The sequence below is a fragment of the Staurois parvus genome, unplaced genomic scaffold, assembly GCF_062004578.1.
Source record: "Staurois parvus isolate SC_StPar_1 unplaced genomic scaffold, SC_StPar_1.0 ptg000576l, whole genome shotgun sequence".
NCBI lineage: Eukaryota > Metazoa > Chordata > Amphibia > Anura > Ranidae > Staurois > Staurois parvus.
The window spans coordinates 362,793-372,579 of record NW_028318372.1 but is presented as its reverse complement, the minus strand read 5'-3'; the positions used below and the strand labels follow the sequence as shown (position 1 = coordinate 372,579).

Below are 9,787 nucleotides of genomic sequence, written 5' to 3'. Positions count from 1 at the left end.
AAAATCCTGATCACTTGCCCAAAGTAGCACAATGTTACTATGAGAACATTGTATGGCTCTGGTCACAGTGTGTTGAAAAAAAATAGTAAAAAGATTTAACCCCCCTGGCGGTATTCCCGAGTGTAGCTCGGGGTAAAATTTCAGTACCAAAAGCAGTAACCCCGAGCTACACTCGGGATTACCCTGCAGCATTGCTCAGGGATTCCCTCCAGCACTTACCTTGTCATGCGCTCCCGCAATGTCCCCCCTGCATCGTCCCCAGCCATCTCCTCCGGCCGATGCCAGCATTCGTTCTCCGGGTTCTGTTCTCTGCAAGTGTCAGGACGTTCAAAAATTTTAAAAGTGACATTCACTCAATACACTAAAATCTCATAGTATAACATTACTGTATCAAACCATTTCACATACATTTTGTCCCGAGTGCTTTGTCCTGTGCCCTGCCTGCATTTTCTTTCAGTTCTTTCTGCCTGGAAACTGAGAAAAGTCCATGGCGTCAAAAAAGCGTCCCTTTAGGTCAAAAGCAGTTTTAGACCAGCTAGGGAACAGTGATAGTAAATTAGAACCACTTGCAGAATTGAGTGATAATGATTTGTGGGGAAATTCGTCATCAGACACTGAAAACGATTTTGCGACTAAGCTCAGTGATGTGCGAACTTGGCGCTATATTTCACATTTCAGTGTTTTTGGTTTGATTATATTATTGAATTAAATTTATTATTATATTATTATTTTTTATGATTACTTATTATATTATAATTTATGATTTCGTGTTTCAAATTTTATCATACCCGGGATGTTTACTAGACTCTTGTTCGGACAGATTTCAGAGAGTTATTCTTAAGAATTACAGGCCTACAATGAAAAAACAACATATTTCCATGCAAAATAATGTACTGCTTTGAGCACAGAAATACTGACATAATCAGACCGCTAGGGAGGTTAATAAAAAGAAAAAAATAATAGAAAAAAAATTCAATTATTATTATTTATATTATTTTTTACATACTGTCATCAATCATTGTCCCTGATCACCGGCACACCAGTTATATGATAACACTGTAATGGATTGGTGACAATATGTAAAAAAAAATACATTGTGATTTTTTTTTTTTAATTTCTTCATTTTCCAAAAAATTGTAACAAAAAAACTACAACTTTAAAAAAAACTCGCCATGCCTCTTACTATACTTTGGACTATTTTCCAAAAATGGGTCGTTTGGGGGGTATTTGTACTATCCTAGCATTTTCAGGCCTCACGAAATGAGATTGGCCATCAGTACATCAGGACTGATCGATTATCAGATATACACTATATTGCCAAATGTATTGGGACACCTGCCTTTACACGCACATGAACTTTAATGGTATCCCAGTCTTAGTCCGTAGGGGAGCAAAACTGAGTTGGCCCGCCCTTTACATCTATAACAGCTTCAACTCTTCTGGGAAGGCCGTCCACAAGGTTTAGGAGGGTGTCTATGGGAATGTTTGACCATTTTTCCAGAAACACATTTGTGAGGTCAGGCACTGATGTCAGACGAGAAGGCCTGGCTCACAGTCTCCTCTCATCTGAAAAGTGTTCTATCGGGATGAGGTCAGGACTCTGTGCACGCTAGAAAAGTTCCTCCACCCCAAACTCACTCATCCATATTTTTATGGACCTTGCTTTGTACACTGGTCCACAGTCATGTTGGAACAGGAAGGGGCCATCCCCAAACTGTTCTCACAAAGGTGGGAGCATGAAATTGTCCAAAATGTCTTGGTATGCTGATGCCTTAGGAGTTTCCTTCACTAAAACTAAGGGGCCAAGCCCAACCCCTGAAAAACAACCCCACACCATGATCCCCCTCCACCAAACTTTACACTTGGCACAGTGCAGTCAGGCAAGTACCGTTCTCCTGGCAACCGCCAAACCCAGACACGTCCATCGGATTGCCAGACAGAGAGGCGTGATTCATCACTCCAGAGAACACATCTCCACTGCTCTGGAGTCCAGCGGCAGTGTGCCTTACGACACTGCATTCAACGCTTTGCATTGAACTTGGTGATGTAAGGCTTGGATGCAGCTGCTTGGCCATGGAAACCCTATCACGTACCTGGTGATGGAGGTCAATGGAGAGAGGGCTTCCCTTGTGGCTAAGTTCCGGACTCCCCTGAGAGTGGGACAGTGGGAGTTTGGCCCAAAGTTGCACAGGTCGCCTGTAGGAGTTCTGGTTGGCGGTCCACTCGGAAGCACAGCTTGTGCACGGAGATAGGTCTGCAGACAGGAGGTGTTTGTGTGTGGTATGCAAGCCCTTCCGGGATTTGGATGTTTGCTGGGTAGTCAGTTCAAGCCAAGGGCAGGTACCAGGTGGGAATCATAGTGGCCATAGTCAGATGGGATAGCCGAGGTCATTCACAGAGGAGCGAGAGAGAGAGAAAGAGTATCCGTATGCCAAGCCAAGGTCAGATCAGGGGTAAATCAGAGTAGACAGGTCCAGGAGCAAGCCCAGTCGGTAATAGGAAATCACAAGTCAGAATCACAGGAAACAGGAACCAGGAAGAGGGAGCTAGAGATCATCCAGCAACTAGAGGAAGTGATGAGCCTCCTTATAAAGGCCATCTGGCACCAGACTTAGACTTGTGTACTTCTGCAGCCATGTAGAGTACTGGCAGAAATGCCAGATCTTCCAGAACTCCTGCCATGGACAGGACCCTGACAAACCCATTCCATGAAGCTCTCTACGCACTATTGTTGTGCTAATCGGAAGGCCACATGAAGTTTGGAGGTCTTTAGCTATTGAATCTGCAGACAGTTGGCAACTTCTGCCCACTGTGCGCTTCAGCATGCACTGAACCCGCTCTGTCATTTTATGTGGCCTATCACTTTGTGGTCGAGTTGCTGTTGTTTTTAGTTGCCTCCACTTTGTTATAATACCACTAACAGTTGAACGTGGAATATTTAGTAGCTAGGAAATTTCACAGAAGGACTTAATGCACAGGTGGCAACCTATCACAGTACCACACTGATAATTCACTGAGCTCCTGAAAGTGACCCATTCTTTCACAAATGTTTGTAGAAGCAGTCTTCATGCCTAGGGGCTTGATATTATATACCTGTGGCCATGGAGGTGATTGGAACACCTGAATCCAAGGATTTGGAGGGCTGGTCCAATACTTTTAGTAACATAGTGTAAGGGACCGCCCAGCGGTACCACTAGCACTCCACTGGTCAGATGTCCCCAGCACACGGAATCTAAGCCCCAGAGTACTTGTTTACCAGGGCCCCTGATGGTGGGGATGGACTTGGAGTACCCTGAGACCAGGTCGTGGCTACTGAGTACACCTGTCAGTGGTAGCAGTATTCACCAGGGGCTCCCACGGGGAAGAGCCTGATATGAGGAGGTCAGGTGACCCCGTTGGGATGGATGGATGGATGGCTGAGCAAGTGCGAGGTCAGACAGGCCGGGTCGGTAACTGTGGGGATGGTGCGGTACAAAGCAGCGGGCAGAGAGTAGTCGGGTCACACGCCAGGTCAGCAACAGAAGGTCAGATCTAATAGGGGGCATCCAGGAGAGAGGTCAAGCAAAGCAAGGATCTGGGCAGGAGAATACAACAAGGTCAGGTACAACCCGGCTCAGTAACTCACAATACACAGGTTTACAGATACAGGATACAGGACCAGAAGGCACTGAATGACAGCCCAGAGCCGTTTAAATATCGCGCCCTGCACTGTCATTGGTGCCAAGTGCGCGCCCGCGGCCTCTACTGCGCATGCGCGGACTCGAACGCCGTGACCAGCCAGGACCTAGTGCCCGCGTCCCTGCACAGGGCGGCGCACTGCGCCTGCGCCGAGGCCAGCGCCGCGGCGATCCCCGACACATAGTGTATATCCCATAGTTTGTGGACTCTATAACTTTCCTACAGACTAAATAATATACACTAATTTGGGGTATTTTTACCAACAAAATGTAGCAGAATACATTTTGACCTAAATTTATGAAGTTTTTTTATTTTTATTTTTTTCAAAAGTTTCAGGGTTTTTTTTGTGCATTTAGCTACAAAAAAAAAAAAAAAACTCAGTAGTGATTAAATAGCACCAAAAGAAATCTCTATTTGTGTGAAAAAAGATTTTAAAAAATGTTTATGGGTACAGTGTTGCATGAATGCGCAACTGTCATTCAAAATGCGACAATGCTGAAAGCTGAACATTGGCCTAAACAGGAAGGGGGTAAAAGTGCCCGGTATTGAAGCGGTTACATTTCCTCCTGCTAGTTTGAGGTATGGTACTGTTTTCATGATCTCAGTTTTATCCTGATATGAAAAATCTGTAATTTCTTTGGGTAGGAAAAAAATTGCAGGGGAAACACCTCTCAATTTCAGCATTTAAAAAAATCAGGGAAATCCTGGCACAGCCGGTGTTTACAATGGTGGGTGGGGAAAAAATGTAGATGTGACTAACTGGAGAGGAATATTGGGTGTGGCTTGAAAGGGCATGTCCCAGTGGTACTGGAAGATGCCCTGGCATCAATGGGAGGAATAGTGCCCCAGCTTTGGTGGTCAGTTGTCAGTGGTGAGTATTATAGTTTATATATAAAATTTTAGCTCAAATCACAGAACAGACCTACAGAAACCTGTTGGAGGTATGAGCTCAGGTCTTCAGTCTAATGGTATACCCAGCCCTGATTACACTTTTTCTGTAAGGTTTGGTTCCAACAGTTTTGCTTTTTATCATCCATTATCTCTGTTTATGTTGCTGATATTCATGTGTTTTTGTATTTTCCAGATCCAATCAGTAAATTACCTGCAGAGAGGGGATCATGAAAGAAGCATAATGATTGCTTTTTCCATAATAAAGACCCGGATAGATGCGAAAAATTCATCTATAGCGGTTGTGGAGGAAATAGAAACAACTTTCCTACTAGGAAACTCTGCAGGTAATTCTACAAATTACCGGTAGGTGTTTTTATTTCTGTGCATTGTCTTTATGTGTTACTCAACATTAATTCATTTCAGATCATTTCAAACCTGAATATCAGGTTTTTCTACAACTCACCACATTGATGCATTAAGGATACCATTATGGAATGACCAGAGACTGGCTTTGGTGCTCCACGTTTTATTAGTACAGATCTTTAAATATTGCCAACAATTTTTCACACTGCTTTCCATATTGTACATTCACATCAGTCCGTTCCATCAAAGAGCTCACAATCTAAGGTCCTTTACCTTCCATCTCAAGTGCATATGAAATTTAGATAGGAGCCAACTGACCTTCCATGATATATTTTGAAAATGCTAGTTGCATGGCTGTCAGTGGCTTCAATACTGTCTTTGTGGCTGACTTTTTAGACAGCCTGTATGAGGGTTCAGAAACAAGCAATGATGGCAGCCTGCATGCTTTTCTCTGTCCATGTTTCTCTAAAGTATACTTAAAAAGTATACAAAAGTATACATAAAAGAGATGCCAGAGTGGGCGGGAAGCAGTTAAGATGATAAAGAAATTTTTTTTGTAAGGATAAATGTGATACTGTCCTTCAAAAATGAACTTTTCTATTTTTATGCAATCCTTACATAAAAATGTAAAAGAAAAAAAATTTCTGTTTTAGCATTTTTATCACACTTAGAGCTGGCGGGTGACAGATGCAGCATTGGACTGATGCTGCATCCATCCAGGTAAGTATAATTTTGGGAAAAAAACAAACCCCATACTTCTCTTTTAATTTGTCCTGTTTAAAATTACACTTAAATTATCCTTCTGGTTTTTCTGTTAAAAAAAATTATCATTCTGGTACAAAGCAGATGATTTACAAATAAAGAGGTTGTGCATTTTTGGGTGTTTTTTTAATGGGCACCCAAGTGGATTATGCCATAATCTTCTAGTACACACAGAATTTTAGCACAGTATGGCAGACTTACTTGTCAATTGATGCCCTCCGGTGCTGCTCTGTTGGCACTTGGGCACATATCTGTTCTCTCGGTCTTCCTTCTGGACTCGCTCTGTTCAGCCGCTTGAATGGCCGGGCTGCAATGACGATGCTCATGAGAGTCACATGATCAAAGCACAGAACAGTGCTGTAAATGTAGTCTGAGCTGTGCGTATGTGGTTCAGTGTATATTACCACTGACAGGCCAGGTGAAGCATTTTTGACTATTGAGACAAACAGGGTCTCTTCTGTCATTAAAATCCTACCTGTCAGGTTTTTTTGTTTTTCTTTAATGAGTTTCATTTCGATTTAACTGACAGCATCTGCAGATTTACATTAATCCCATTGATCTGTAGGTAAATGAAAGAGTGGACACAAAAGGATAGCTGGCCATAGATAGAATTTCAAGCAAAAATTCTTTAAAAAAGTCTTTGGAAAATTTGTACAACAATTTTCAAAACTTTCAAATGCCAAAGATTTAGTTTGCTTTTGATATTTGATTTAAGAATGAATGGACTTTACCTAATGAAAATCACATACACTGTTAGAAATGTTTTCATGCAAGAAAATGGAAAATTGAATGACAGATACTTACCGTAATTTTCCTTTCCTCCATGTCAGCACAGCTGGGTAAAGGCCCCCACTCCCCCATGCTTCCAGGACCTAACTCATAAATTTTAGCCCACCTGCAGCCTCAGTGTTCTTTTTTTTTTTTTTTTTTAATTTTAATTTTTCGTGTTATTACAAAAATTCCGTAAAAAGAGACACAATACATATAAATATTCTCAACATTTCTACTTTGTCCCTTCTATTTACCTCTTTTTTTTTTCCCTTCCCTCCCAACCCACCTTTTCCCCCCTTCCCCCCTCCCTCCCCTCTGCAAGATCTCCATTTCTCTCCAGGCCCAATAACTTAAAATAACTTCCTAGTTTAGAGTTTTCTATATTTCTCTTTCAATCCTGATTTTTCCCATTTTTCCCAGCCTCAGTGTTCTGTAACTAGTCATACCAAGCTGGCTGGGAATTGTACTGACATGGAGCCAGTCAGGAAAGGAAAATTACAGTAAGTATCTGTTATTCAGTTTTCCTGACAGCTCCATGTCAGCACAACTGGGAACTAACTAGCCAAACAGGGCAGGGATAATGCTACACACTCCTCAATTCTGTCTAAAAAGCAGCAGCCAGGATGCCTCTGCCAAACTCAACTGTCATTAAGAATTCTATACAGTAATGAGCCATGAACATATGTATTGACCCCCACGTAGCTGACTTGCAGATAGTGTCTGGGCACACTCAGCCTGCTGCTGCTCACAAAGTCGAAACCCTTTGGGTAGACAGTGAAGTGATGCCCCCTGCTGCAGCCAACCCTTTCAACTTGTAGGCCATGGAAATGAGCTTCACCAACCAGGAGGCAATAATCTTGTTGGAAGCCATAAAATCATTACACGCTTTACCTGGAATGATAAACAAGTGCTCTGACTTCCTGATGTCAGATGTCGCCTTGATGTTATATTTTAAAGCTTGACCCACAACTGATGGGCTAACATCTTGGGTACTCCCCAAAAGGGATGTGGGAAGAACAACTTTCCATGTGATATGGACTATGAAGGACACTTTGGCACGATCTTGAGCATCAGCATGAGAACAAAAGAAAGGGTTTTTAAAACCCAGGGCTGCTAATACGGACACTTTTCTGGCTGATGTAATTGCCACCAGGAAAGCAGTTTCAGCGAGAGGTACCACAAGTAGCCATTTTGATTGAAGGCATCTGATGCAAACAAGTCCCACACCAATGAGAGATCCCACTTCACAAACAATCCCTCAGGTAGGTTTCAACCAAGTTGCAGCTTGGAGGACAGTATAACTGAGTGTTGGATGCCCATTGTATGTCGGTGAAGGCAAAGATACAGTGGGGCAAAAAAGTATTTAGTCAGCCACCAATTGTGCAAGTTCTCCCACTTAAAAAGATGAGCGAGGCCTGTAATTGACATCATAGGTAGACCTCAACTATGAGAGACAAAATGAGAAAAAAAATCCAGACAATCACATTGGCTGATTTGGAAAGAATTTATTTGCAAATTATGGTGAAAAATAAGTATTTGGTCACCTACAAACAAGCAAGATTTCTGGCTCTCACAGACCTGTACCTTCTTCTTTAAGAGGCTCCTCTGTCCTGCACTCATTACCTGTATCAATGGCACCTGTTTGAACTTGTTATCAGTATAAAAGACACCTGTCCACAACCTCAAACAGTCACATTCCAAACTCCACTATGGTGAAAACCAAAAGAGCCATCGAAGGACACCAGAAACAAAAGTGTAGACCTGAACAAATATCAAACAAAGAGAGTGTCACCATATATAGTAACAATAAAGTAGTTCATATAATGTAGCAGGAAGGAAGGTGGATATGATCAAATGATGTTCCAAATCCCGTTCAATGGAGTGAGAAAAGATTAGTGAGGTTGTGAGCTTACCACAAGTACACACAATATGAGCATTGTATGTAAATTAACAGCAACCAGGCATCATGGTCTGGTCAGCAGCATGGGCAACATCTGGTCACATTAGGACATCCGGGTCAACAGGTCCAACGCTGTCCAGGCCCCCTCTGGCTCTTGATTCCAGATCACCACCTTGCAAAGCTCATTAAAAAACGAGCCAGGAGGCAAGAAGGTACTAATGGTGAAGTACGTTTATTTAGAGTATTAAATGTAAACTAAAAGAAGGAACTCACATTGGTATAAAAGAATATATCCAGGCCCAATACATAGGCTCCCTGGTGGCTAGTGGTTCACTCAGCATGAAAGACATACACATCCAGGTCTATTTGATAAGTCCCTGGTGGCTAGTGGTTTCATCAGCATAAAAGCATATACATCAAGACTTGCAATTAAAGAATACTCATCCAGGTCTAGTAAAGAGATTCCCTGGTGGCTAGTGGTTCCCTGGTAGTAAAGGCGTCAGTAGGGTGGATCCCCTAACATGTTTCGAGCGAAAGCTCATTTTCAAAGGGGTAGATCCTGCCCCCAGACGCCAAATAGAAATAGCCGCGGTCGTGCATGCGCATTAAGCGCCACTCCGGATTACCGCGCATGCGTGAATGACGTCACATGCCAACAGCGCTACATACCCCATCTACATTTTACATTCTAAGGTACTGAGGATTACCCTGTATGTTAGCTGCTTACCCTATCTGTTTGCGCTCACTTACCTACCCCCTACAAAAGTGTAGACCTGCACCAGGCTGGGAAGATTGAATCTGCAATAGGCAAGTAGCTTGGTGTGAACAAATTAACTGTGGGAGCATTAGAAAATGGAAGACATCCAAGACCACTGATAATCTCCCTCGATCTGGGGCTCCACACAAGATCTCACCCCGTGGGGTCAAAATGATCACAAGAACGGTGAGCAAAAATCCCAGGACCACACGGGGGAACCTAGTGAATGACCTGCACAGAGCTGGGACCAACGTAACAAAAGCTACCATCAGTAACACACTACGCCACCAGGGACTCAGATCCTGCAGTGCCAGAACATGTCCTGGCCCGTCTGAAGTTTGCTAGAGAGCATTTGGATGATCCAGAAGAGGACTGGGAGAATGTCATATGATCAGATGAAACCAAAATAGAACTGTTTGGTAGAAACACAACTCGTTGTGTTTGGAGGAGAGAGAATGCTGAGTTGCATCCAAAGAACACCATACCTACTGTGAAGCATAGGGGTGGCAACATCATGCTTTGGGGCTGTTTCTCCGCAAAGGGACCAGGATGACTGATCCATGTACAGGACAGAATGAATGGGGCCATGTATCGTGAGATTTTGAGTGCAAACCTCCTTCCATTAGCAAGGGCATTGAAGATGAAACGTGGCTGGGTCTTCCAAC

General features: G+C 43.0%; 1 long non-coding RNA gene across 1 annotated transcript in view; it reads right to left on the bottom strand.

Moving 5' to 3' along the window:
• Positions 1 to 209: 209 nt before the first annotated feature.
• LOC149450261 (uncharacterized) overlaps positions 210 to 9,787 on the bottom strand; it is a 44,770-nt gene continuing 35,192 nt past the window's right edge. Inside the window, exons 2-3 of the long non-coding RNA XR_016315278.1 lie at positions 5,896 to 6,001; positions 210 to 309 (exon numbers count right to left, since the gene is read on the bottom strand). This is a non-coding gene — a long non-coding RNA (uncharacterized LOC149450261). The remainder of the gene's footprint in view (positions 310 to 5,895; positions 6,002 to 9,787) is intronic.